Genomic DNA, 27399 nt, shown 5'->3' on the forward strand with positions numbered 1-27399 from the left:
TCCCCCTTCTTGCCTTTCCCCTCCTCCCCTTTTTCCCTTATATTCTCCCGTTTTGTTTCCTTTCCCCGTTTTTCCCATTTCTTTTGTTTTCTCCCTTATTTCTGTTTCCTTGCATCGCCCCTTACATTTTTTATCTTATTACTCGTTTATGTGATTTACTAGTAAGATCACATTTGGCTATACACCGGATACTGGTGCCCATCTGTTTGCCAGAAACCAAGATGTACGCCGTGGGGGTGCGCATGCGCGGGCGACTCCACAGTCTCGCGTTGCCCAAGGCCTCCTCATGTGACTGCGCTGGGCACTGACGTCACTGGAGATTTCTCCTGACCAGCGCCGCCATTGGAGGGCCGGCGGTGACGCTTTGCCTGTGTGAGCTCCGCCCCTCATGCGCCGCGTCCTCGCGGCTGATATTGCGCACCTGTAGGCAGGGTATTTAGATGTGGCTAGCATACCTATCCACACTGCCCCCCGAGGAAGCCAGACAGGCGAAACGTGCGTCGGGGCACGTTCCTGGAACTTAGATATTCACCCATATGGGTAAGCACGATATGGCACTTTGATCTGCACCGTCACTTTATTCAGAAGGGAAGGCACAGCCCCACTGGCAGGCGTCTCCATGCATGTTGGCTATTGTGTAGTCTTATTTGCAGTCTCTGTATTTTGTATTTAGACATGTATATATATTGAACATTTATGGGATTCAAAGAGACGTGCTTTTTGTATACATGGGGAGAGGTCATGACATGGGCATTTTTTGCCTTCCTTCCTTTTAGGAACATTTCTTATGGTGCACTTCGCTTGTGCCTTGGCTATGAATTAGTTCTGGGGAATCTGTTTTTTGTCTCCCAAACACTGATTACTTCATCTACTATTACTATGATTTTGTGGTTTTATGTAATGTCTAATAAAAGGATTTTTTAATCTTATTCTTTTTCATGTTCGTTTATATTGGGCAGTATGCTCTTCCCATGTGTGAATTTTGTATTATGCTTAGAGTGGCCCATCCCCTTTGGGGACTATGGAAATTGATGATCACCCATAGTATCGGATATATTAAACTAATTGTCATTCTGTGTATTTTCACAGCTAAACTATCCGAGTGTATGGATCTGAAAGCACGTGAAAAAACGTGGCTTCATAAATTAGATGAAGTGTTTGGAGAGGAACAAATTGTGGTTTTTAATTCTAAAGAAACAGAGGATTCAGTTACTAAACTTAAATATCTTTATAATAAAAGGACTCGTTTGTGGTGGAATAGGGCCTTCCTGGAACGGTATCTCATCAAAGGATTGATACCACGTGGCCTGAGGATTCAGGTGTTTCCCTCCTTCAATATAGAGGATGAGGATTTCAAAAGGCAGTGGGAAGATATTGCAACCATCTGCTCGAAAGGGTTCATGGAGATGTTAATTAAATCCAACACGACCTCCCTGCATGATATTGAGGGAGAGATTAACTCAATCCAGGATAGAGCCTTTGAGAATATGTCTTCAGAATCCATTTTGAAATTCAATAAGGATTTGGAATTAGAGTTTACAAAATGGGAGGAGATTGTGGCTTCCAAATCTAAAAAATACCAAAGAGATGTATCTGATTTTAAGATGAATCATGTGTATAGATGGAGGAGGAATCACAAGAAACAATTGGGCCCACAAAATAGGACATATAGGAATTCATTTTCATCAATATCCTCGGTTGATGAAGAGGCTGCTCCTAGCAGCCATTTGAGTTTGATGCAAAATGTTAGGATGGGCCACAATCGATCGGGTACACAACGTCAGAAGACTCAAAATAAACGTAAAATGACACCACCCCAATCATTGGAAAAGAAGTAAAAAAATAATAAATTGGAGGTAATCAACCTGTCAAGTCACAATCTGACAGAGGCACAATTAGATGTTTTGGGGTTGGGTTTAACCTTTGTCCCCTCTAACAGGTTTGACTTTTTTGCAGCTATGAAGGACTTACAGCTCTTTCTAAGAAAGATAGTCCTCCGGAAACTACATATGAAAACTTCTAATAATTTGGGTCTGAACTCAACTGAGGAACAGGAGGCTCTATCCATTTTGGAAGAATTGGAACGAGAGAGTTCCCCCAACACATCAGGTACTTTCCCTACTTCAATCTGTCCGAGATCCACCACTTTTCCCCCCTTCTCCTTATGCCCACAGGTGGAGATTTTTAACCAACTTGTGCTGGATGATTTTCGCACTATTCCAAACCAGTGGAGGGGTGATAATCTCACTAAGAAACAGAGAGAAGCCCTAAGACAATTAAGAGATCTACGTGATGTAGTAATAAAACCAGCGGATAAGGGGGGAAATGTGGTGGTCTGGCCGACAGTGAAGTATGAAAGGGAAGTCTATAGACAATTGAAGGATCGGGACTCTTATACACTCCTCCCGAATAGCCCTATGAAGGAATTCTCGGGGACTATCTTGGACATTGTGGAGAGGGCCTTTTCCCAAGGAATTATTCCTAAAAAAGTTCGTGATGGGCTGTTGGTGACTAATCCGGTGGTGCCCACCTTCTATCTATTACCCAAAATTCACAAAGATCTGATTGAGCCCCCTGGGCGTCCTATTGTCTCTGGCATGGGAGGGCTGTGTGATCCGATTTGTAAGTTTATTGAATATTATTTACATCCTATTGTTGAGACCTTGCCCTCCTATGTCAGAGACACTACGGACGTCCTGAGTAAAATAGATGGGTTGATATTGGAGCCAGATATGTTTTTGGTGACGGGCGACGTTGAGTCTCTGTATACCAGCATCAACCATGTAGACGGACTGGAGGCTGTACACTTTTTTCTGGGTATGGGTGTTTTGGATCTTTCCCTGCGTTCCTTGGTCATGGAGCTGCTTGAATTTATCTTGTCACATAATTTCTTCACATTTAAGCATAGGTACTTTCTACAGAAGCGCGGCACAGCCATGGGGGCGGCATGTGCGCCATCCTACGCCAATCTCTTTCTCGGTCACTGGGAGAGGGAGTTGTTCGGGGATGGCGGTGTGCCGCTTCCCATGTGCTGTGCTGGTACAGATACATTGACGACATCTTGTTTGTATGGCAGGGTCCCGAGCATGCTCTTCACGAATTCATCAGTAATCTCAATAAGAACAATCTAAATATCAAACATACAAATGTTCCAGGGAAACTATTGATTTCCTGGACATTAAAATCATGGTTTCTGAGGGTGGTTCAGTGCTCACCGACGTCTTCCGTAAGGAGACCTCGGTTAATGCAATTTTACACGCAACATCTGCACATACATCTTCTACGATCCATGCCATCCCAATTGGCCAATTTTTGAGATTAAAACGCATTTGTGCTACTGATGTGATTTTTGAGGAACAGGCTCGGGACCTTTCCCAGCGGTTCCGTGACCGGGGTTATAGCAGATCAATTAAAAGGGGCTACCTACGGGCCAAGCGAACACCACGGAGTCAACTATTGGGGGTGAAACGTAAAGGGGCGAATGGGAATCAGCCCATTAGATTTATATCTACCTTTAATAATCACTGGTCCAAAATACGGGAAATCATGACTCGACATTGGCCGGTTCTAAGATCAGACCCGTTACTTAGAACGATTTTGCCAGAACGTCCCCTTCTAACAGCTAGAAGACCATAAAATCTGCGGGATATGCTAGTGCGTAGTCACTATGTGGCCAATCCTCCGGACCCTTTTGGTGCTGGTATACAGAGACAGGGCTGTTACCCATGTGGCTCCTGTTTGGCCTGTAAGAATATCCTTCGGGCTACCTCTTTTTCTAATGCTGAGGGAGGTGGGTACCATCGGATTTCCAGCTATATATCATGTAGTACATGTTACGTGATCTATCTCGCCACATGCCCATGGTTATTGAGATATGTGGGGTTGACCTCGCGGGAACTTCGGGTCCGCGTTAGAGAGCACATTAGAGATATCAGGGCAGCCGAGGAAGTTGTGGACCCTGTGATGCTCAAGACGGTCCCTCGACACTTCAAGCTGCGCCATAAGTGTAACCCCACGGGCCTTAAATTCATAGGTATTGACCGTGTACGTGGGGGCATCAGAGGTGGAGACCTCAAACGCACGCTGGCGCAGCTGGAGTGCCAATGGATCGTCACCCTACAAACTATGGCTCCTAGGGGCCTTAATGAAAAATTATCCTTTGCATGTTTTTTTGTAATTGGACTCTTGACACCCGCTCTTTTCCTTTTTCTTTTCCTCTGTTTCCTTTTTAATCTATGGTGTGCTGCTTTTAATTTATTTCTTTTTATTTCACATTTATCATAGTGACCGTTTATGATGTTCACATTCTGTCTATGAATGACTGATGGCAACTGATGGTTCCGGTGGATTAGTTCTTCACTTTGAGGAGGATGAATCATTCATTGGAAGACTTACTTTGGATATACTACCTACTTGTTTGTGTGATTCTTGAGCTTTGGTTATGTGCATAGTGTGACTTTTACTATATATAGTAACATAGTAACATAGTAATTAAGGTTGAAGGGAGACTTTAAGTCCATCTAGTTCAACCCATCCTATCCTAACTTGCCCTAACATGTTGATCCAGAGGAAGTCAAAAAAAACCCCATGTGACAAACAGTAAGCTTCACATTGGGGAAAAAAATTCCTTCCCGACTCCACATACGGCAATCAGACTAGCTCCCTGGATCAACGCAACACTAAGGAAACTAGTGTATATACCCTGTAATATTATACTTTTCAAGAAAGGCATCCAGTCCCTTCTTAAATTTTAGTAGGGAATCACTCATTACAACATCATATGGCAGAGAGTTCCATAGTCTCAGTGCTCTTACAGTAAAGAATCCGCGTCTGTTAGTATGCTTAAACCTTCTTTCCTCCAGACGTAGAGGATGCCCCCTTGTCCCAGTCACAGGTCTAAGAGTAAAAAGATCATTAGATAGGTCTTGGTAATAATAATAATAATAATAATAATAATAATAATCTTTATTTATATAGCGCCAACATATTCCGCAGCGCTTTACAGTTTAACAGTTTCAAAACACAAGTCATAAGTAACAACGCATACAATAATTAAAGCAAAATATGACGAAATAAGACGACCCTGCTCGTGAGAGCTTACAATCTACAATGAGGTGAGGGAGATACAGAGTACAGGTGTGTATTTACAATGGTGTATTTACAATGAAGGTCCAGCCATCTTGCGGGAGTGAAGGATGGATGGAGATAGTGAATGGGCTACACACGCACACTTACACAGAGAATGACTTTGATTAGCGAATGTGATAGGCCGCTCTGAACAGGTGTGTTTTGAGGGAGCGCCTAAAACTATGCAAATTGTGGTTAGTCCTGATTTCTTGGGGTAGAGCATTCCAGAGGATAGGAGCAGCACGGGAGAAGTCTTGGAGTCGGGAGTGGGAAGTACGGATTAGTGCAGAGGTTAGTCGAAAGTCGTTTGCAGAGCGCAGCGATCGGCTAGGCCGATAGACAGAAATGAGAGAAGAGATGTAAGGGAGTGCCGCACTGTGGAGAGCTTTGTGGGTGAGAACAAGTACTTTGAATTGGATCCTATAATGAATGGGCAGCCAATGTAAGGACTGGCGAAGAGCGGACGAGTCCGAGTACCGATTACCCAGATGGACGATCCTGGCCGCTGCATTAAGTATGGACTGGAGAGGGGATAGTCGAGTGACGGGGAGGCCAATTAATAGAGCGTTGCAGTAATCCAGGCGAGAGTGGATCAATGCAACAGTGAGGGTTTTTGTTGTTTCCTTAGTGAGAAAAGGGCGGATTCTAGAGATGTTCTTTAGGTGTAAGCGGCAAGAGCGGGCAAGGGATTGTATATAGGATGTGAAGGAGAGATTGGTGTCAAACATAACACCCAGACAGCGCGCCTGCTGCCGGGGTGTTATTGTGGTACCACCCACGGAGAGGGAAATGTCAGATTTAGGGAGGTTAGTAGACGGCGGGAGCAGAAGAAGTTCAGTTTTGGAGAGGTTGAGTTTCAGATAGAGAGCGGACATGATATTGGAGACTGCAGACAGACAGTCACTGGCGTTCTGTAGTACAGCGGGGGTAAGGTCGGGGGAAGACGTGTATAGTTGTGTGTCATCAGCATAAAGATGGTACTGAAAGCCAAATCTGCTGATGGTCTGTCCATTTGGGGCCGTGTAGAGAGAGAAAAGAAGGGGGCCAAGGACTGAGCCCTGAGGTACCCCGACAGCAAGAGGAAGAGGAGATGACATGGAGCCAGAGAACAAAACACTGAAGGAGCGGTCAGAGAGATAGGAAGAGAACCAGGAGAGTGCAGTGTCCTTAATGCCTAGTGACTGGAGCCTAGAGAGGAGATAGTGGTCAACAGTATCGAAAGCTGCAGATAGGTCAAGAAGAATGAGCAGAGAGTGGTCACCGTTACGTTTTGCTGTCAGAAGGTCATTGGTCACTTTGATGAGTGCAGTTTCAGTCGAATGTAGGGGCGGAAGCCGGACTGTGAAGGGTCTAGAAGGGAGTGAATGGAGAGGTAACGGGTAAGGCGGGAGTAAACTAGGCATTCCAAAAGTTTAGAGATGAAGGGGAGATTGGAGACTGGTCTGTAGTTTGTGCAGGATGGGTCGAGAGCAGGTTTCTTTAGTAATGGAGTAACGATGGCGTGTTTGAAGGAGGATGGGAAAATGCCCGAGGAGAGGGAGAGATTAAAGATTGTAGTTAGGTGGGTTGTGACGACTGGAGAGAGAGACTGGAGGAGACGTGAGGGAATGGGGTCGGTAGTGCATGTAGTCGGACGAGAAGAAGAGAGGAGTCTGGAGACTTCTTGTATTGTCCCCTCATATATTTATACATTGTAATAAGATCACCCATAAGCCTTCGATTCTCCAAACTAAATAATCCCAAGTGTAATAACCTGTCTTGGTATTGCAGACCCCCCAGTTCCCTAATAACCTTGGTCGCTCTTCTCTGCACCCGCTCCAGTTCAGCTATGTCTTTCTTATACACCGGAGACCAGAACTGTACACAGTATTCTAAGTGTGGTCGCACTAGTGACTTATATAGAGGTAAAATTATGTTCTCCTCATGAGCATCTATGCCTCTTTTAATGCATCCCATTATTTTATTTGCCTTTGCAGCAGCTGCCTGACACTGGCCACTAAATGTGAGTTTGTCGTCCACCCATACACCCAGGTCTTTTTCAGTGACAGTTTTGCCCAGTCTTTTACAATTAAGCACATAATTATACATCTTGTTCGTTCTACCCAAGTGCATGACCTTACATTTATCCCCATTAAAGCTCATTTGCCATTTATCAGCCCAAGCTTCTAGTTTATATAAATCCTCCTGTAATATAAAATTGTCCTCCTCTGAATTGATTACCCTGCAGAGTTTAGTGTCATCTGCAAATATTGAAATTCTACTCTCTATGCCCCTTATAAGGTCATTAATAAATATGGTAAAAAGAAGCGGGCCCAAAACTGACCCCTGTGGTACCCCACTGCTAACCGTGACCCAGTCCGAGTGTGCTCCATTAATAACCACCCTTTGTTTCCTATCCCTGAGCCAGCTCTTAACCCACCTACACATATTTTCCCCTATCCCCATTGTTCTCATTTTATGTATCAACCTTTTGTGTGGCACCGTATCAAAAGCTTTTGAAAAGTCCATATACACCACGTCCACTGCATTCCCTTGGCCCAGTCCGGAACTTACCTCTTCATAAAAGCTTATCAGATTAGTCTGACAGGAACGGTCCCTTGTAAACCCATGTTGATATTGGGTCATAAGTTTATTCTTCTCCAGATAGTCCAGTATAGTATCTCTTAGAAAACCCTCCAGGATTTTACCCACAGTTGAGGTTAAACTCACTGGCCTATAATTTCCAAGTTCAGTTTTTGTCCCCTTTTTGAATATTGGCACCACATTTGCTATACGCCAGTCCTGTGGTACAGACCCTGTTATTATGGAATCTTTAAAGATTAAAAATAATGGCCTATCTATGACTGTGCTTAATTCCTGAAGTACTCGGGGGTGTATCCCATCCGGGCCCGGGGATTTGTCAATTTTAGTGATTTTTAGACGCCGCCGTACTTCCTGCTGGGTTAAGCAGGTGACATTTAATGGAGACTTTTTATCCCTGATCATGTTATCCGTCATGGGATTTTCTTGTGTAAACACTGTTGAAAAAAAGTCATTTAGCATATTGGCTTTTTCCTCATCCTCCTCCACCATTTCACCCAGACTATTTTTAAGGGGGCCAACATTATCATTTTTTAATGTTAATATTGCTCAATGGATCATTGTCTATTTGCCGTGGATGATTTTTCCATCAAAAGCTTTTTTAGGAGGGTTGAAGCTAATTATTCATACTAGATGCAATGGATGTTGTGCTTTTTTCTCCTTTTTTTGTTAGGAACCTTATGGGAGTGACCTTCAATCCTCCAACATTATGTAGGTGGCGTTATACACAATCTGCCACATCTCTGCATGAGAGATTTGGGTAGTATTGGGATGTCTTTTGTCTCTGTCAGTCACCTCCCCTTTTTGGGTCCCTCCCTTCCCCCTTCTTGCCTTTCCCCTCCTCCCCTTTTTCCCTTATATTCTCCCGTTTTGTTTCCTTTCCCCGTTTTTCCCATTTCTTTTGTTTTCTCCCTTATTTCTGTTTCCTTGCATCGCCCCTTACATTTTTTATCTTATTACTCGTTTATGTGATTTACTAGTAAGATCACATTTGGCTATACACCGGATACTGGTGCCCATCTGTTTGCCAGAAACCAAGATGTCCGCCGCGGGGGTGCGCATGCGCGGGCGACTCCACAGTCTCGCGTTGCCCAAGGCCTCCTCATGTGACTGCGCTGGGCACTGACGTCACTGGAGATTTCTCCTGACCAGCGCCGCCATTGGAGGGCCGGCGGTGACGCTTTGCCTGTGTGAGCTCCGCCCCTCATGCGCCGCGTCCTTGCGGCTGATATCGCGCACCTGTAGGCAGGGTATTTAGATGTGGCTAGCATACCTATCCACACTGCCTCCCGAGGAAGCCAGACAGGCGAAACGTGTGTCGGGGCACGTTCCTGTAACTTAGATATTCACCCATATGGGTAAGCACGATATGGCACTTTGATCTGCACCGTCACTTTATTCAGAAGGGAAGGCACAGCCCCACTGGCAGGCGTCTCCATGCATGTTGGCTATTGTGTAGTCTTATTTGCAGTCTCTGTATTTTGCATTTAGACATGTATATATATTGAACATTTATGGGATTCAAAGAGACGTGCTTTTTGTATACATGGGGAGAGGTCATGACATGGGCATTTTTTGCCTTCCTTCCTTTTAGGAACATTTCTTATGGTGCACTTCGCTTGTGCCTTGGCTATGAATTAGTTCTGGGGAATCTGTTTTTTGTCTCCCAAACACTGATTACTTCATCTACTATTACTATGATTTTGTGGTTTTATGTAATGTCTAATAAAAGGATTTTTTAATCTTATTCTTTTTCATGTTCATTTATATTGGGCAGTATGCTCTTCCCATGTGTGAATTTTGTATTACATTTATATATAGTAGCAACCTTATATCCCAGTCTCAGATACTTGATTTAGGGTGTGGACCAAGTTCAGGAACACACCCACTGATTGATCCAACCTTGACAACATAGATGCAAGAAGGAAAGAAAAAAAAAAAAAAACCCAAAAGGAAAAAAAAACCCAGAGAGAAAAAAAAAAAAAAAGAAAAAAGACAACTTTCAAACTCTCTCTATATCATCATTCAATCCATTTGGATATAATGTTCCCAGACGATATATCCAAAACGTTTCTTTCCGGTTTAAAAGAGCATTCCTATTTGCAACACCAGAGGGTATCTGCTCCACCGGAGTTACTTTTATGTTAAAAATTTTATGTTTAATTAGTAGATGCCTTGAGAGACTGTTTTAAAAAGCCGTTTTTTGCTCTATTTCTGTGACCATTAATGCGGGACCGCAGTGTCTGCACAGTGCTTTCAAATGAGTTTTTAAATGCACCTCTAAAAAATGTTGTACCTGTGGGATCGTAGATCACGGGGCTAAAACTATCAAATGTAATAGTACTGGTGAGGTCTTTGAGATTTCACAAAGACTCAGCTATAACAGTGATTTTGTTGTATATGTAATCACATGCGGTTGCAGTTTGCAATATGTGGGACGCACTGTGCAGACACTGCGGTCCCGCATTAATGGTCACAGAAATAGAGAAAAAACGGCTTTTTAAAACATAGTCTCTCAAGGCATCTACTAATTAAACTTAACAAAATTTTTAACATAAAAGTAACTCCGGTGGAGCAGATACCCTCTGGTGTTGCAAATAGGAATGCTCTTTTAAACCGGAAAGAAACGTTTTGGATATATCGACTGGGAACATTATATCCAAATGGATTGAATGATATCATCGAGAGAGTTTGAACGTTGCCTTTTTTTTTCTCTCTGGGTTTTTTTTTCCTTTTGGGTTTTTTTTTTCTTTCCTTCTTGCATCTATGTTGTCAAGGTTGGATCAATCAGTGGGTGTGTTCCTGAACTTGGTCCACACCCTAAATCAAGTTTCTGAGACTGGGATAAAAAGTTGCCACTATATATAAGTGTAACTGAATTTTATACTATTAGGATTTGTACTGTGTTTTTATGATACCTGATGAAGGATATACACTGTATCCGAAACGCGTTGTATCTCTTTTTTAACCTATGAAATAAAAAAATATGGAATATCATCTTTGGATGTGAGTCCTGGGAAGCGCTGCCGTTTATGGGCTAGATGTGCCTTTCTTAATTTACTCATCCTGTGTGAGCCTGAACCTGGCTCTTTCACTTGGATCCACCCGAGGCAAGCTGCAAGCCCTGTCTACTGAGAAGTATCCCAAAAGGAAGGATTTTTGAGGATACACAATCTAAAGCTATATTAGGCTTCTATCAGGTGAGTGCATAAAATTGTGCACCCTTTAAAGAATACAATATTGTGTTTACGCACTTAGGGCGCCGCGATTTGTCTGTTCTTCTCTCCCAAACAGGGGTTTTTTTTGCTACTGTTATTAATACAGTCCTCACAGTCAAACCAGATCTCACACTCTGCACTGACGAGGGGCAGTACCCCGAAACACAGTGTCTGCAAATTGAGATTCTGGCTTGGCTTTTATCCTAATATGTAACAAGGCTCGTTAAAGGGTCGACATTGACTTTTAGGATTGCTACTTCCAATAGGTGGCACTAGAGTTCTAGTCCTCTTCCTCTCTGAAGAGAATTTGCATAATTAGCATAATACAGTCCTGGCACAACTTTTTATTCCCGGATGCTCCTAGGGGACTAATGCATAGGGGACATTCTTTATTCTTAGATTTTGATCTACTTTTTTTTTTTTTTTAGGAACTTCCTATACTCCACCCCACCAATGTATGTAAAAAGAGGGGAGAGACGAGACGAGAGAGAGAGAAAGAGAGAGAAAGAGAACAGACATTAGCGTGCTGGACTTTCTCAGAGTTCACTCACCACTCGGATGCTTTCACAGAACGGGTACTGGATCTGGAGGCCAACTGGTCTTCTTACTGTCTCCCAAAGAGACAAAGGACCCCTCCTTTTTGGAATGGTGATGATCCGACCGTGCGCTGCCCGAGCGGCTCCCACTGCTACTGCGGCGCATCTGGCTCTTCTCTTCTGAGCGAGACCGCCTTTCCTGCACCTCCTGGTGTGGTTGCAGGTGCTCTGGTGAAGGGCTCTCCATCTTAGAAGTTGCTTAGCTGCTGCCGCCGCTTCCTGATGAGAGTAGTCACATCTAACCCAATAATGGTGTTGTCATGCCTGTCTGCATTTCCTGCTGCCTTTAAATAGCAGCATTCTCCCTTTTTTTTATTTTTTAAATTGACCACCTGGTTGATCCTGCACCTAAATGTATCCCCATGCATGCGCACTGCCGTTGGTCTATGCGCGCACCCGGCCACCACATCCGTTGCATGTTCCAGTGTCTGCGTCCCCAGTCTAATCGGTGTATATGCCCAAACGCCGAGGATCACATGTATGCACACCCGGGTAACTACTTCAGGTGCGTGCTTGCTGACACTTTGCCTTGCGCTGGCCTGTGTGCTCTGCCCCTCTCTGTCTATGTTTCTGGAGCTGTGCTGGAGCCCGGTGTGCGCTGCCTAGTCGGCGCCTCCATACTGCGGGTGTATGCGCTGCTCACGCGTCACCAGGTACTACTTCCGGTGCACATGCCAGCTCCATTCCTGGTGTTCCCACGCCACCAACGCCATGACACCTGTCCCCACCTCCAGTGCGCGCTACCAGCCCTCATACTTGTGATTTTACCGGACCCAGAGGAGCATGGACGTCACCCTGGCCACCACTGATAATAGGTATTAACAACTTCTTTCCAGGGCTCATGTCCAGTGGGGTCTGGTGTCTGGCCTCAACAGAGAGGGCACCCATCTGAGGCCTCCGAGGAGATTTACGTCTGCCCGGGCACCGATGTGCTTCACGGGCTGCAAGCCACCACACGTCAACAGGGAGGGAGCACGAGGTGGCCTCCATGGACTTCTATGGGGCATGTCTGTCATCAGGGAGGGTACACCGAATGTGGTCGCCGAGGCTCAAACTTCACCCGGGCGTTTGCCTCACGGGCTGTGGCCATGCACTCGCTCAGGGGGGCATAGAAATATATCTTGTGTGATACTGCCTGCTGAGCCATGTGTCTAATCCTCTCCTGTGTGATACTGACTGCTGAGCCGTGTATCTAATCCTATCCTGTGTGATACTGGGCTCCCCCTGCAGTCTGCGTCAGAGGGTGGTCTGTGTTGGCACGGTAATAAATTGTGTTATTTCCAGCTTTACAGTAGAACGATAACACCATAGAAATGATAAGAATAATAGGCCTCAGTTACCACAACTGTCTACAAAGAAAACTGTTGCTGATGGCAACCAATCACAGCTCATTTTTCATCTTTTAAACAGCTCTGGGACAGCGTGGCGAGTTTTGAGTGGCGACTTTTGTGTTTCGACTTTTACGTGGCGAGGTTGGTGTATGTGTGGTGAAATGGGTGGTATATGTGTTGAAGCACGTGGTAGTGTGTGGCGCATTTTGTGTGTGTGTTCATATCCCCGTGTGTGGTGAGTATCCCATGTCAGGGCCCCTCCTTAGCAACTGTACGGTATATACTCTTTGGCGCCATTGCTCTCATTCTTTAAGTCCCCCTTGTTCACATCTGGCATCTGTCAATTTGCCTCCAACACTTTTCCTTTCACTTTTTCCCCATTATGTTAATAGGGGAAAAATTATTTGGTGAATTGGAATGCGCGGGGTTAAACTTTTGCCTCACAACATAGCCTATGATGCTCTTGGGGTCCAGACGTGTGACTGTGCCAAATTTTGTGGCTGTAGCTGCAATGGTGCGAATGCCAATCCCGGACATATATACATACACACCCACATTGAGCTTTATATATACAGTACAGACCTAAAGTTTGGACACACCTTCTCATTTAACCCCTTTCTGACATCAGATGTACTATCCTGTCCATGGGACCCGGGCCCCTATGCCCATGGACGGGATAGTACGTCTAGCGCGATCAGCATCACTCACGTGGTGAGCTGTTATGAATGAGTCACCGTAGGAGGCAAAAACAGAAATACTAGCTAAGTCCAGAAAACCAGAGAAATTGGCAGCTATCGGATTGCAGACCCCTGAACCTAACAACAACTAGCAGTAGCCGTGGGGGGTTCCTACGGTGCCCTAGACCCCTTGATCACAGCCGGAGAACTACATAGCCTAAAGACAGAAAGGGAAATCTAAACTGCCCCAGAGCAGACCCCAAAGCAATAGGCAGCCCCCAACATATAATGACGGTGAAGCAAGATGAAAAAACACTCACACAGATAGAAAGATAGGCTGAGCAAATGATGGGGCCCAAGCTAACTAAATAGGACAGAATAGAAAAGCTGCTGTCTGCAATCCGCCAAAACCCTCTCAAAACAAGAGCCAACAGACTGAGAGGGAAAAAAGCCCTGAAGACGCTAGGCTTCAAAAAGACTATATCAGTACTCAGGTATTTTCTGAAGACAGAGCAAAAAGGAATTCAGCTCACCCAGCAGGGGAAGGCAAAAATCCAGAAAAACAAGGCAAAACAAAACCAAAACACAAATGCAAAAAGCAGAAAAGAAAACTTAGCTTTTGAGGAGCAGGAATCAGACTGGTCTCCTAGAATCCCTCAGAGAAATCACCCACAAGGCAGAAGTGAGTCGGCTGCCTTATATCCAGTCAGCAATTCCAGTCACCCAGTCATCATCATTCTGCTCAGGTGCTTTGTAATCAGCCTCACTACCTTCCTTCACCAGAAGAGGGAGTTCATCAGACCTCAATGGTGAAGGGGAAAATGAACTCAACAGTACCTCCCCCTTGAGGAGGGGACACCGAACCCTCATCCACGCCACCAGGGCGATCAGGGTGAGCCCGATGAAAGGCACGCACCAATCTTTTGGCATGAATATCAGAGGCAGAGACCCAGGAATTATCCTCCTGACCATAACCCTTCCACTTAACCAAATACTGGAGTCTCCATCTAGCCAGACGGGAATCCAGTATCTTCTCTACTTCATATTCCATGTTACCTTCAACTAATACAGGGTCCAGAGGTGCCACCCCAGGAACAACTGGTTCAATAAACCTCTTCATCAAGGACTTATGAAACACATTATGAATTTTAAATGTGACCGGAAGAGCCAAACGAAAAGTGACCGGATTAATAATCTCCAAAATCTTGTAAGGTCCAATAAATCTAGGCTTAAACTTAGGAGAAGCCACCTTCATAGCGATATTTTTTGATGATAACCAAACCATATCACCAACCTTAAACTGGGGACCAATGGTCCTATGTCGGTTGGAAAACCGCTGGGCCTTTTCCTGGGAGAGAGATAACTTATCCACCACTTGGTCCCAGATCTGGTGCATTCTCTCCACCACAGTGTCAACACCTGGGCAGGCAGAAGGCTCCACCTGCCCTGAAGAAAATCGAGGATGAAACCCAAAGTTACAAAAAAAAGGTGACATCAAAGTGGCAGAACTAGCTCTATTATTTAAAGCAAATTCGGCCAAGGGCAAAAATGAAACCCAATCATCCTGATCAGCGGAAATAAAACATCTCAAATACGACTCCAAGGTCTGATTTGTTCTCTCCGTCTGCCCATTGGTCTGAGGGTGAAAAGCAGAGGAGAAGGACAACTGAATTCCCAGCTTGGAACAGAAAGTCCTCCAAAATCTAGACACAAACTGAACTCTTCTGTCAGATACAATGTTCTCAGGAATCCCGTGCAAGCGAACCACCTGTTGCAAAAACAGGGGCACCAACTCAGAGGAAGATGGCAACTTAGGGAGTGGTACAAGATGAACCATCTTAGAGAACCTATCACAAATCACCCAAATAACAGTCATTCTCTGAGAGACAGGCATATCAGAGATGAAATCCATTGAAATATGGGTCCATGGCCTCCTGGGGACCAGCAAAGGCATCAACAACCCACTAGAGCGAGAAGAAGGTTTAGACCGGGAGCAAGTCCCACAGGACTGCACAAAATTCCTGACATCACGAGACAAGGCGGGCCACCAAAAAGACCGATTCACCAGATCTCTAGTACCAAAAATACCTGGATGACCAGCCAATGCAGAGCAATGAACTTCAGACATCACTCTTTTCTTCCACTGGTCAGGAACATACAACTTTCCACTGGGACAACGCTCAGGTTTGTCCTCCTGGAACTCTTCCAGAGCACGTCTCAAATCGGGCGAGATGGCAGAAAGAACTACCCCTTCGCCTAAGATGGTAGCAGGCTTGGTCACCACAGAAGAATCAGCAAAGAAGCTCCTAGAGAGGGCATCTGCCTTGACATTCTTAGTACCAGGAAGAAAAGAGACCACAAAATCAAAACGTGTAAAAAACAAGGCCCACCTAGCCTGTCTAGGGTTCAAGCATTTGGCCGACTCCAGGTAAATCAAATTCTTGTGGTCAGTGAGGACCACGACTTGATGTTTAGCTCCCTCCAACCAATGTCTCCACTCCTCAAATGCCCATTTCATGGCTAACAGTTCCCGATTCCCCACATCATAGTTACGTTCACATGGAGAGAACTTTCGGGAAAAGAAAGCACAGGGATTCATTTTAGATGTTACAGGATCCTTTTGGGACAAAACAGCTCCTGCACCAATCTCAGAAGCGTCCACCTCTACCTGGAACGGGAGTGAGACATCAGGTTGCCGCAAAACCAGGGCAGAAGTGAATCTTCGCTTCAGCTCCTGAAAGGAAGCAACAGCCTCCGGAGACCAATTCAACACATCAGCACCCTTCTCAGTCAGATCAGTCAATGGCTTAGCAATACTAGAAAATTTTGCTATAAATTTCTGATAAAAATTAGCAAAACCCAAAAACTTCTGGAGGGCCTTCAAAGAAGTGGGCTGAACCCAATCATAAATGGCCTGTACCTTGGCCGGGTCCATTTCAATAGTTGACGGAGACAAAATAAATCCCAAAAATGAAATCCTCTGTACCCCAAAAAGGCATTTCGATCCTTTGACATACAGGGAATTCTCCCTCAAGATCCGGAACACAGTCCGAACATGTTCCACATGAGAATCCCAAACCTTGGAGATCAAAATATCATCCAGATAGATAATCAAAAATGTATCCACAAAGTCTCGGAAAATGTTGTTCATGAAGCACTGGAAGACAGAAGGGACATTAGTGAGCCCAAAAGGCATTACCAGGTACTCAAAAAGTCCCTCCGGAGTATTAAACGTCGTCTTCCATTCATCCCCATGCTTAATGCGGATAAGATTATACGCCCTCCTGAGGTCAAGCTTGGTAAACCAGCAAGCACCTTTAACTCTGGAGAATAGATCCGAAATCAGGGGTAACGAATACTGATATTTAATAGTAATTTTGTTGAGGGCACGATAATCAATACAAGGCCTTAATGAACCATCCTTTTTGGCCACGAAAAAAAACCCGGCACCTAAGGGTGAAGAGGATGGTCTAATATGACCCTTCTCCAAAGCCTCCTTAAGATAGGATCGCATAGCCTCGTGTTCGGGTACAGATAAATTGAAGAGCCGACCCTTGGGAAATTTACACCCCGGGCTCAGTTCAATTGCACAGTCATAACTCCTATGAGGAGGCAAAGACGCAGACTCATTCTCACTAAATACATCATAAAAGTCCGCCAAATAGTCAGGAACATCATGCGACTGAGGAGAGGTGGAAAAAACCGGAGCCTCACTAAGGGCACACCGACAACCCCAACTCACCACAAACACAGATTTCCAATCCAAAACTGGATTATGAATTTGCAACCAGGGAAACCCCAGAACAATGGTATCATGCAAATTGTGCAACACCAAAAATCTGCAATTTTCTTGATGGTCTGGGGCGACCCGCATTACCACCTGGGACCAAAACTGAGGTTTATTTTTCGCCAAAGGAGTAGCATCAATCCCCCTCAAAGGGATAGGCGTCCACAGAGGTGTCATCGGAAATCCACCACGTTTAGCAAAATCCAAGTCCATTAGGTTCAGGGCTGCTCCCGAATCCACAAAAGCCTTGGCGGAAAATGTGGACAGGGAGCAGATCAGAGTAATTGCCGGAAGAAACTTAGGTTGAACACCACCCACAGAAAACGTGTGTGCAAAACGTTTCTCTCGTTTAGGACAGACAGAAATAATATGCGAGGCATCTCCACAAAAAAAACACAGCTTATTACGCCTTCTGAACTCCTGACGTTGCTCCCTGGACAAAATTCATCACATTGCATAGGTTCAGACACTTGTTCAACAGGTGGGAACACCTCTCGTGCAGTCCTGCGTTCTCGTAAACGCCGATCAACCTGAATGGCTAATGACATAGAATCGTCAAGACCAGAGGGAACAGGAAATCCCACCAGAGTATCTTTTACAGCTTCTGACAAACCCCTCCGAAAGAGAGCTGCCAAGGCATTATCATTCCAGGTAGTAAGGACCGCCCACTTTCTGAATTTTTGACAGTACAATTCTGCAGAATCTCGACCCTGGCTCAATGCCAACAGGGTCTTTTCAGCCTGATCAATAGCATTAGGTTCGTCATACAACAACCCCAAGGCTTGAAAAAATGCGTTCACATTAGTCAGAATAGGATCATCTGGTTTCAAAGAAAACGCCCAATCCTGGGGATCGCCACGCAGCAAAGAGATGACAATTTTAACCTGCTGCGCGGAGCTCCCTGACGAGTTAGGTTTCAAGGCAAAAAATAATTCACAATTATTTTTGAAATTCAAAAATTTAGACCGATCCCCAAAAAACACATCAGGAGTAGGGATCTTTGGTTCAGCAGCATGTGAATGAGCAAGGTAGGTGGAAATTCCCCGCACTTCCGCAGCGAGCTGCTCCACACGATCAGACAATTGCTTTATCTCCATTGAGAGAAAAAAAAATTCCCCCTACGGCCTCAGAGATATAGAGGAAAAAATATACACTTTTTTTTTTACAATTCTTTCCTGCTATTGAGTACCCTAGGATCTGCGGTATGGCAGGTGATTCTGTTATGAATGAGTCACCGTAGGAGGCAAAAACAGAAATACTAGCTAAGTCCAGAAAACCAGAGAAGTTGGCAGCTATCGGATTGCAGACCCCTGAACCTAACAACAACTAGCAGTAGCCGTGGGGGGTTCCTACGGGGCCCTAGACCCCTCAATCACAGCCGGAGAACTACATAGCCTAAAGACAGAAAGGGAAATCTAAACTGCCCCAGAGCAGACCCCAAAGCAATAGGCAGCCCCCAACATATAATGACGGTGAAGCAAGATGAAAAAACACTCACACAGATAGAAAGATAGGCTGAGCAAATGATGGGGCCCAAGCTAACTAAATAGGACAGAATAGAAAAGCTGCTGTCTGCAATCCGCCAAAACCCTCTCAAAACAAGAGCCAACAGACTGATAGGGAAAAAAGCCCTGAAGACGCTAGGCTTCAAAAAGACTATCAGTACTCAGATATTTTCTGAAGACAGATCAAAAAGGAATTCAGCTCACCCAGCAGGGGAAGGCAGAAATCCAGAAAAACAAGGCAAAACAAAACCAAAACAAAAATGCAAAAAGCAGAGAAGAAAACTTAGCTTTTGAGGAGCAGGAATCAGACTGGTCTCCTAGAATCCCTCAGAGTAATCACCGGCAAGGCAGAAGGGAGTCGGCTGCTTTATATCCAGTCAGCAATTCCAGTCACCCAGTCATCATCATTCTGCTCAGGTGCTTTGTAATCAGCCTCACTACCTTCTTTCACCAGAAGAGGAAGTTCATCAGACCTCAATGGTGAAGGGGAAAATGAACTCACAACAGTGCGCGCCGCTGATCGCGGCCGGGTGTCAGCTGATTATCACAGCTGACACCCGGCACAATGTGTCAGGGGCGGTCACGGACCGCCCTGGACATGTTAACCCCTTGCACACCACGATCAAACACGATTGCAGTGTACCGGGGGTTAAAGGGAAGCATCGGCAGGGAGGGGGCTCCCTCCGTGTTTCCCTGAGCCCCCCCACAGCAGTGCAATGTGCAGCGTGCTGCGGGGGGCTCCATCCCTGCAGGTCCCCGAATCCAAGATGGCGATGGGGACCTTCGGGGGCCTGCAGGGAGCTGGCTTCCTCAGTGCCTGTAAAGCACAGGCACGAGGAAGCCAAGTGCAGTGCCTGTGACAGATCGCTGATCTGTCAGTGATCTGTGATGTGACTGATCAGCGATATGTCACATGACAGTTATGTCCCCCCTGGGACAATGTAATAAAGTTAAAAAAAAAAGTGTAAAAATAATTTTTAAAAAATTGCTAATTTAAAAAAAAAAAAAATTCCCTAATAAAATCATTTTTTTTAAATAAAAAAAAACAAAAAAAAAACAATAAAAGTACACATATTTGGAATCGCCGCGTCTGACGACCCGCCCTATAAAACTGTCCCATTAGTGAACCATTAAAAAATAAAAATAAGGGGGTGTGGCCTGGCTATGGAGGAGTGAGGACGTGCAGCTCTTCAGCTCCTGCCTGGGTGATGACTGCAGACCTATATTAGAAGTGCTATTTGTCACCAAATGTCAGCTAAGAAGCGTGCAAGCTACGGCCCATCAAGCAGACATCCTCTGGTGGTAATCCACTAAATGTCCAAAATATTGAAAGAATGGCACTTCCATACAATTGCACAAAAAACAATGGAGGCAGCTATTCAAACCGACATCCAAAAAGGAGAAGAGAACCATAAATATGACAAACAATTTTGTTTATTAAACTGTAAAAATATTTAAAAGAGCTACCAATTATTTTCATCCAGACATATACCCCTAGGAGGGCAGCACCAACTATAGCACATATAGATTTACAATATAATCTTTGTATAATATCGCTCAATAATCATAAGAGCATAAAATTATAAACACACCATTTATAGCAATAATAAGTGTGTAATAAGAGGATGGCAAAAAGGAATCCAATTAAACCGAGCCACAGTCATGCATACTCACTATGTACCTCAATGTCATATACCTCCAATTATCCTAATCCATGCCCAATAAATAAATGGTATACGCATGAGTATACCCAAATATAATGGTGTACTTACTTAAATATATAAGCAAGGATATGTGCCGTTTGTGATGCTGTCCCCGCGCCCCAACGCGCGTTTCGCCCGCTTGCTTCTTCCGGTGGCGCCCGTATACCATTTATTTATTGGGCATGGATTAGCATAATTGGAGGTATATGACATTGAGGTACATAGTGAGTATGCATGACTGTGGCTCGGTTTAATTGGATTCCTTTTTGCCATCCTCTTATTACACACTTATTATTGCTATAAATGGTGTGTTTATAATTTTATGCTCTTATGATTATTGAGCGATATTATCAAAGATTATATTGTAAATCTGTCTTTAGGACAGATGCAGAATAGGCAGCGGTGTGAGTTTCTTAAATTGTGCTGAAGTTTGGCCAGCTAATATGCTACGTGTGCACATTGCCTCTTTGTTTTTTCTTAACATTTATTTGTATTTTAGTTGCAGGAGCGACGAATGTGGGTGCACCCGCTTGTAGCTGAGCGACAGGAGAAGGGACATTTTTATGTCCTTTACCAAGATTTGAGGCGGTAAGTTCAAAATATCTTTAATCCGTCTCTTCAAATATTATCATCATGAATTTAAAATGTTTGTCATGATATCATTTCAGCTTTCCGGACAAATTCATCTTGTTTTGTCGGCTGTCCATCCCGGCATTCGACCGATTGTTACATATATTGGCACCATATCTGACCTTTGCGGATACCATAATGAGGAAGGCGATCACTGCTGAGGAAAGGCTGCTCATCACCTTGCGGTAAGTATATAATTTTTTGTTTGTATGTGATTGAGGCTCTTTCACACGTCAGTGTGTCAGGTCCTTTTAATGTAACTTTTGACATGTACCCCAGACACTCACACACGTACACCCACTCCAATTAATGGTTTGCTGCACGTTAGCGTGTTTTTGTGGCCCGTTTCCCAAAAACGATGACATGTCTGATTTCAAACACTTGCACGGTTGACAAAGTGTCACGCACATGTGGACACAGCCAACACACATTGATGCCCTCTGTGTGACACGCATTGGACAGGTGAAGAAGTGCTGCATAAAGCGGTTTCCTAGCATCCGGTGATGAAGATGCAGCCATCATTGTCCCCTTCTTTGCTGTATTTGATTGACATCAGTGAAGAATGGGCTTTTCCGTAATTACTTGACACCATGTCTTTGCTTCATGTTGCACTTCTTCCCTGGCAGCCATCCATGTGGAATGATACACTGCATAGTCAGCAGACGGTTGACATATCCGCACACACACTCACACATAGATGGACATGGATATCTTTGTAACATTTTTTCATGTAGTCTCTTAAATGGGAATATGTTAAACATGTTTAATAACATGTTTTGCTAACGTTTCTAATATTGGTTTTCTTTTTCTTTGCAGATTTTTGGCCACAGGAGAGAGCTATACATCCCTACACCTCCAATTTAGAGTTAGTAAATCCACCATCTCTCAAATTGTGAGGTGCACATGTAACATGATCTGGCAGAAATTGCAGCCCATGGTGATGCCTTACCCAACCGAGGAGACTTGGCTGCAGGTCGCAGCAGGCTTTCAGTCTGTGGCCAATTTCCCAAACGGCATAGGTGCAGTTGATGGTAAACATGTGAGGGTTCAGCAGCCACCACGATCAGGATCACGCTTCTTTAATTATAAGAAGTATTTTTCTGTGGTCCTGATGGCGGTGGCTGATGCACATTACAAATTTGTTGCCATTGACGTTGGTGCCTATGGTAGTACTGGGGATTCTCGGGTGCTGCGATCATCACAGATTGGTCAGCAAATTCTTCAAGATGGCGGAACGCTCCCAGCCCCAAGACCTTTGCCGGGTTCCACAGATCCAGTGCCATTTGTTATGGTATCGGATGAGGCGTTTCCCTCTACGACAACCCTGCTGTGCCCATACCCACAAAGGGGACTGGATGACCGGCGGAGGATTTTTAATTATCGGCTGAGTTGTGCACGCAGATATGTGGAATGCACCTTCGGGATCATGACTAGTCAGTGGAGGATCTTTCACACTGCCATCCAGTTGGATACAGACACCATTGACGCTGTGATTAAGGCCTGCTGTGTACTCCATAACTATGCTCGGGAGTACAGCTCAGAGGTAGATTTGGAGTACCAGCAGCCACAATGTAATCAGCTGCGCAACGTGTGTCTGGGAAGACCATCCAACTCTGGTGTGCGTGAGAGAAACCTTTACGGACTATTTTATGAGTCCCGAAGGTGCTGTGCATTGGCAATACTCCTGTGCTGGTGTTGGGCAGCCTGACCAGCACTGAAAGATGGAAGAACAGAGTGTCACAAAAGAAAGGACCACTCAAGTTGTAATGAAAAACTTTTTCAAAAAAAGGTTGATTCTGTATTGACGGTGTGTGTTTGATTTATTTCACCTAATTTTCCTTCTTCAAAGCCTACACACAGTACATTGGCTAGAAATCCTACAGTTTCTGCTGCATCAACCACCTTTTTGATCCTCCAGCCCATAGTCCTGTGATTCTCGACACATGACAGGCAGAGATCACTGCATTTACATTAATCTGTCCCAAAAAAAACAAACACATTGTCAATACATTATTTTTTATTTAGAAAACAATATACAAATTCAAGGACAGTGTTGGCATCGAAAAACCAGAAATACAGCAAAATATTATTAGATGTGAACAACCACAAACCTGACATTTTTAGCCAACACAAATTTTTTTGGGGATTATTGTGTTGAAGCAGCCAAGGTGTTAGAAACAGACAACATGTCTAGTTATTTTAACAAATATTATGTAGACCATTGACGGTAACAATTAGGGGAGATAATGGTACTCAGGGGTATAGGGATAGTTGGCCTGGGAGCTGCCTGAGTCAGAGTGGTTAAAGTAATTTGTGTTATTTGGTGGCCTGTACTCCACCGGCCGCTGCTGTTGGGTGGGTGGTGTTGGTCGGAACAGGTTAAAAACGCCCATTAAAATATTACTGTACGATGCTATGGGAGCAGGGTCCTGTAAAGCAGTGATTGACATCTGCACCATTGTCATTAATATAGACTGCCTCTCCGGTGTCAAGGCTCGAATTTTACTGGCAATTGTCATGCCAAAGAAATCGAACTCATCCTTGCTCGTCGTCTTTCTAATCAAATCCAGTGTATCCGAGGATGCCTTTAAGGTGGTGTCAATGTGTTTTTTTCTTTGTTCTTTTGTTGCTCGGTTCTCCAGACACTGGAAAGGCAGTGGCTACACAAGCTTCTGAGGAACCCGATCGTTCATCAGCTGCAGAAACAGATGTTCCTGCAGCTGATGAAGATGGGGCTACATCAGAAGGGGTGTTACTACATGGTGCCGAGATGTCAGCTGCCTCACAAGACCCTGCTCCATCTTCTGAATCTTCGACGTTTTGAATTATGTTCCCTTGAGTGCTGTTGAGAGAAAAAAGAAAAAAATGAGGATTAAAAATTACATATTTTATTCTGACCAACTGTTTGGCCAACTCCAAAAACATTTGATGACAACTGCGGTGCCCCATTTTCCATTGCATGATTATAACACGTTTGTATTTCACTCATTTGTAATCAGTGCATGCTATATATACACAGTGCAAATTATCTTTGCTGTCAATCAGCGCCAACAAATGGCAGCTAAACATGCAGTATTGGGAGAAGCTGCGCCACATGTCTGAATTTATTGTAGCTTCACAAGCGCTTTATTACGCATAGTGAAAATGTACAATAGAGACCAAAAGTTGTTAAAACTCTTTGACTGAAAAGATGTCTATGTATTTTCATTATAATGAAAATTGTATAATCAGTATGAAGGCCTAAAAAGTATACAATGACAAAGGTGAACGGATGGACTTGAAATGCTTGTTTTACACCGTGTAGCATGGAGGAGGAGGTGTGATGCTGTGGGGGTGCTTTGCTGGTGAAACTGTTGTGGATTTTGTCTAAATTTATGGCATTGTGAACCAGCATGGCTACCACAGAATCTTTAGGCGGCATGCTATTACATCCGGTTTGCTGTTCGTTGGACCATAATTTTTTAGTCAACAGGACAATGACCAGAAACACACCTCCAGCCTGTGTAAGGGCTATTTGACCAAGAAGTAGACTGTTGGGGTGCTACGCCAGATGACCTGGCCTCCACAGTCACCAGAACTGAACCCAATCGAGATGGTGTGGGTTGAGGTGGGCCCGCAGAGTGAAGGCAAAATGGCCAACAAGTGCTAAGCATCTGTGGAAACTTTTTCAAGACAGGTGAAAGACAATTTCCAAGGACTAACTGGAACCATCAGTGTGCTAAGCATTTCATAAAATTAAAAGATGTCAAATTTCTATATCCGAGAAGTAATGCAAATAAAGAAAACTGTTTGAATGAGTTTTTTTTTGGGTGAACTTACCTTCGCAATGTCCGGCTGAAGATGAGAAATTGAAGCTCTTGAAAGTATGGAAATGTTCTGCTGGTTGGGTATGCGCCACTTTTTTGACAGCTGACAAGGAATTTGTTAAATCTGTCCCGAACAGAACGCCATCGTTGTTTTACATCACTGTCTACAAAAGAAAGTCAACACCATTTTTACCACCTTTATTGCTTTATTAACACGTGATAACAAAAATCATCCTGAAAAAGTTAGTTACCAATTTGTGACTGTTGCTTTTGGAAAGGAGTGCCAGTCAGGGTACAGATCACTCAAAATTTTGCTCCAGCAACGATCCCTGTTGCCACGGTCTTAGTACAGCCTGTCTGCGGGGTCCCAAAGGGCTGGGAAATCACGCACCTACACACAAATAGAAAATGGAATTAGGAACTATATCAGTTACAGTAATAAAAATCTAAAAAACAAACATTTACATATAAGCCCTACCCATGGCCTAACCATAATCACATGCCTAACCCAAAGTAAACCTAATCCCCAGACATAATTTTCTTTGTAACATAATGTGCTAAAATAATGTAATTTTTGAGGTACAAGTGTAGAATTCTGTTATATTTGTTTTTAATAGCCAAAGTAAAATGTTTAACAACTAATTTAGGTAGTGAGCACTGATATTGTATAGCTAAAAAAAAATAGCCATACGTTAGCGGCTTCATATTTTTAGAATGTGAGTGAGGGGATAATACCCATTGCCTTTTCATAGGCTATTAATATCAGCCCGCAATTGTCTGCGTTTCCTTTCTGAGTGCAAACTTGTGTGTAGACGCAACGTCCCCCCTATATTTTGGTGCCAGAAAGGCAAAGCAGACAACTATGGTATGGTAAATGGAGGCTGGGTTGGGGTTCATAAACATGGCCTGTTTCGAGGCTCTGATTGGCCACAGTTGTATGCGTTTCTTTTCTGGCTCTAAAATTCAGGGGAGACCTAAAAAACTATTGACGTGGGGTCCCCCTATATTTTAGGCTCAGAAAGGCAAAGTAGACAGCTGCGGCCTAAAGGCCCCGTCACACTAAGCGACTTACCAGCGATCCCGACACCAATATCAAGGTGTCAGGATCGCTAGTAAGTCGCTATGTGATCGCTGGTGAGCTGTCACACAGACAGCTTCACCAGCGATCAGCACAGCGAGGCCGAGCGTGCGGCATCGCTGGCCACCCCTGTAAAAAATAGAATTAAAATAAAAAATATTGTTATTCTCACCTTCCAATGTCCCACGCAGTCTTCCGGCCTCTCTTCACGCTCCGGTCCCAGTGATCCTTTGCGAGAATGACCGTGAGAATGTCACGGTCTCGCGGTCATTTTATTATTTTTTAAACCTGATCGCTGGTCTCCCGCCTGTCACGCGCAGTGATGCGTGCTGGCCAGCGGGAGACCATCGACCAAAGAAATGTCCAGAGATTTCCCAGAGCGATCAGCGATACCGGCAGGGGGGCCGCTCGCTGATCGCTCTCACACACAGCGATCTCGCTGGTGAGATCGCTGTTACGTCACAAACGTTGTGACTCAGCAGCGATCTCGCTACCGAGATCGCTTAGTGTGACGAGGCCTTAATATCTCAAGCCAGGGAACAGGGTATTTGTGCGTAGCTTATCTTGCTATAAAAAAAATAACCAAAAACTAAAATAATTACGTGCTGTTCCCCCTATAGTTTTGGGCCCCAAAGCCTATGCAGACAGCTGCAGGCTGATATGTACAACCTGTTAAGGAGTAATCCTGGTCCCCTTTACCAGGTGGTACATATATGGCCGCAGCTGTCTGCGTAGCCATTGAGGCTTTTAAAAAAAAAAAGAAAAAAAAAGGGGACCCCCCCCAAAAAAAATGACATGGGGGTCCCCCATATTTAGGGCCAGAAAGACTAAGCAGACAACTGCAAACTGATATTTCCAACCTGGGAAGGGGTTAATATCCATGTCCCCTTTCCCAGGCTATGAAGATCAGCCCACAGCTGTCTGCGTTGCCATTCTGGCTCTAAAAAAAAAAAAAAAAAAGGGGGACCGCCCCGAAAAAAATGACGTGGGGGTCCCCCATATTTTAGGGCCAGAAAGGCTACACAGACAGCTGCGGGCTGATATTTCCAACCTGGGAAGGGGTTAATATCCATGTCCCCTTTCCCAGGCTATGAAGATCAGCCCACAGCTGTCTGCGTTGCCATTCTGGCTCTAAAAAAAAGGGGGACCCCCCCCGAAAAAAATGACGTGGGGGTCCCCCATATTTTAGGGCCAGAAAGGCTACACAGACAGCTGCGGGCTGATATTTCCAACCTGGGAAGGGGTTAATATCCATGTCCCCTTTCCCAGGCTATGAAGATCAGCCCACAGCTGTCTGCGTTGCCATTCTGGCTCTAAAAAAAAGGGGGACCCCCCCCCAAAAAAAAAAATGACGTGGGGGT

At 44.5% G+C, this 27399-nt stretch overlaps 1 long non-coding RNA gene across 1 annotated transcript; it reads right to left on the reverse strand.

Moving 5' to 3' along the window:
- Positions 1-23153: 23153 nt before the first annotated feature.
- Positions 23154-26819, reverse strand: LOC141066665 (uncharacterized). The gene is made up of 3 exons (XR_012226438.1): positions 25212-26819; positions 24974-25124; positions 23154-23996 (listed from the first exon to the last, which is right to left on the reverse strand). It is a non-coding gene; the product is annotated as an uncharacterized lncRNA (long non-coding RNA).
- Between the last annotated feature and the right edge of the window lie 580 nt (positions 26820-27399).

The sequence above is a fragment of the Dendrobates tinctorius genome, unplaced genomic scaffold (assembly GCF_039654945.1).
Source record: "Dendrobates tinctorius isolate UK_male_01 unplaced genomic scaffold, ASM3965494v1 ptg000012l, whole genome shotgun sequence".
Taxonomy (NCBI): domain Eukaryota; kingdom Metazoa; phylum Chordata; class Amphibia; order Anura; family Dendrobatidae; genus Dendrobates; species Dendrobates tinctorius.